Below are 2,901 nucleotides of genomic sequence, written 5' to 3'. Positions count from 1 at the left end.
AGGATTCGAGGAGCTTGAAATATGGTTCATCATACCCCATGCTTCTCTCTAGTCCCCCCTGCAAGTTATAAAATGTCTTTGGGGAGAACGTATTATTTTTCTTTTCCTTTTTTTGTTGAAGTATAATTGCTCTTGAATGCTGTGTTAGTTTCTGGTATATAGAAAAGAGATACATATATGTTCTTTTTCATACTGTTTTCCATAATGGTTTAATACAGGATGTTGAATATAGTCCCCTGTGCTATAGAGTAGAACCTTGTTGTTTGTCTGTTCTAATATGAGTGTGCATCTGCTAGTCCCAAGCTCCCAATCCAGCCCTCCCCCACCCCCAAAAGTGCCTTGTCACCCAAAAGCTTGTTCTCTGTCTGTGAGTTACTGTTTTGTAGATAAGTTCATTTGTGTCATATTTGAGATTCCATATATAAGTGATGTCATATGGCATTCGAATTTCTCTTTCTGACTTACTTCGTTTAGTATGATAATCTCTAGGTACATCCATGTTGCTACAAATGACATTATTTCATTCTTTCTTTTGGGGGCAGCTGAGTAATTTTTCATTGTATATAGGGACCACATCTTCTTTATCCAGTCATCTGTTGATGGACATTTAGGTTGTTCCCATGTTTCGGCTATTGTGAAAAAAGCTGCTAGAGTTTTGTCCAGATACATGCCCAGAAGTGTCATTGCTGAATCTTATAGCAAGTAGACTTTTAGTTTTTTGAGGAATTTTCATGCTAGAGGAGAACATATTTATGATTCATTGAGATACCATTTCTATTGCTTTCCATTCATCTCTAACTCCTGCCTTCTCACCTGAAATATAGGTATTCTATATCTATAAATATACAACTGCCTACCTATTATGTACCACATATTGAATTTAAGAACAATTTAACACATAAGTGCCCTTTCTTGTTTGCTACCAGTCATCTGATAGATGCCCAATCTGGGTGAATATTTTCCTGGACACACCATGATTCCTGTGAATATGTGTGTATGCACTTATCAGAATAATCCACAACACCCCATAATATGAAGAGACCTATAGGAGGAAAGAGGGAACAGGAAAGAAAAACCTGAACTAATCTCTCTATAGGCAACTAATGGAAATTTTGTGGTTATTTGGGGCACTTGATTAGTGTGGAAAGAACCTAGTCGCTGGGGTAATAAGCCGCACACAAACTGATCTCCATTTTGAACCCCTTTGATAGGGAGCAGAGTGCTTAGGTGCAGATTCTAGAAGACTTAAAAGCAGGTCTGTTTTTAAGCACACTGCATATTGAACTTTCTCCACTGTGGGAGGCAGGCCAAGTAGTGACTTTTGAAGCTTTTAAAGGCTCACTGGCCCTTCAAAAAATGGCTGTTGTGGACATATGGTTTTAGAAGCTTTTTAAAAAGCCTTATGAGCTTATTTTTAGAGCAAACCTTAACCTTGTAAAACTTCTTAAAGGAGCCACAGAGGGTCCAATCATTAAAGCCCCCAGGCAGCTGCTCCCAAGGTTTCCAACATAGCTTCTCCCTGTGCTTGATGTGAGTACCAGGCTGCCAGAGGAGCCTGGAGTTAGCTGCCTTTTGAGAGGGTTGTGTCCTTGGAGCCAGGAGACCTGAGACCTGGGCCATAGGTGAGTCATGCAAGTAGGCAGGGTTTTCTACCAGTGAGTGAGGACCCTAGAATCACAGACTCATAGAATCTCATAGACTCCCCTGAAGCAAAAGAACCTTAAAAGTCATCCAGTCAACTCTGATCTGATGCTCAAACCTCCCCTGAAACACATTTATAAAGAGATGATTCCACCTCTGTGTGCATGCCTCCAGCTGCAAGGAGATCATTGTCTGGACACTTATTATTTGACATATTTGTGACTGAGTGTGCATGACTTCCCTGGCACTGTGCAAAGTGCTGGGATGCAACAGTGAGTAAAGCATTAGTCTCAATACAGACTAAACATTGGTCAGAAAGTGATCAAGTGATCACTTCCATCCATAATTGCAAGTGAAAAGCATCACTCAAGGATTCATAACTGCTTCTGGCCAGACCTGATGTAGTTTGAGGGATCAGGGAAAGTTTGATGAAGAAGCATCCTTTGAACCAGGACCCCATGAATGTTAATAAGGCAAAGGAGGTTGGAGGAGGGCATAGAGAGCCAGGGAAATATCTCTGAGAGGCTTTTAGGCAGCTGGGAATGCAGTATTTTAGAAGAAATGAAAACAGTCCAGGTATAGATGGTAAAGAATCTGCCTGCAATTCAGGAGACCTGGGTTCAATCCTTGGGTTGGGCAGATCCCCTGGAGAAGAGAATGGCAACCCACTCCTGAATTCTTGCCTGGAGAATCTCCATGGACAGAGGAGCCTGGCGGGCTACAGTCCATGGGGTCACAAAGAGTCAGACACTACTGAGTGACTAACACTACTGTGACTATATAACATAAAGGGGAGAGACCTGGTTTGAGGCTAGGGACATGCAGTGTGTGGGTCATGCCTGGCCTAGCCTTGCTGTCATGTTGAGGATTTTTATTTCAAACAGAGAGGTATTGGAAACCTTGGTTCATTTTAAACAAAGGCTAGGCAGTTCACACCAGAGCTGCAAATTCTTTCTCATTTGCTAAGTGTAGTGGTCAAAAATATGTCCATCATTCTCCTCTGCCTAACTTCCTTCCCTTGAATGCAGGCAGTCTTAATTCTATTAATAACTGATGAAATGTGACAGAAGTGATCCTATGTGGCTTCTGCAGCTAGGAGAGCTTCCCTGACATGCTCTCTCTGCCAAACTGCATGCTTTGGAGAAGGTTAGTCACCATGCTGTAAGGACACTCAAGCAACCTATGGTGAAGTCTAGATGGAGAGGAACTTCAACAGTACCAAACTGCCAGCCATCACAGCTGGAAACAGATCCTTCAGTC

This window comes from Ovis aries, chromosome 1, assembly GCF_016772045.2.
Source record: "Ovis aries strain OAR_USU_Benz2616 breed Rambouillet chromosome 1, ARS-UI_Ramb_v3.0, whole genome shotgun sequence".
Classification (NCBI taxonomy): domain Eukaryota; kingdom Metazoa; phylum Chordata; class Mammalia; order Artiodactyla; family Bovidae; genus Ovis; species Ovis aries.
This window is presented reverse-complemented; position numbering follows the sequence as displayed.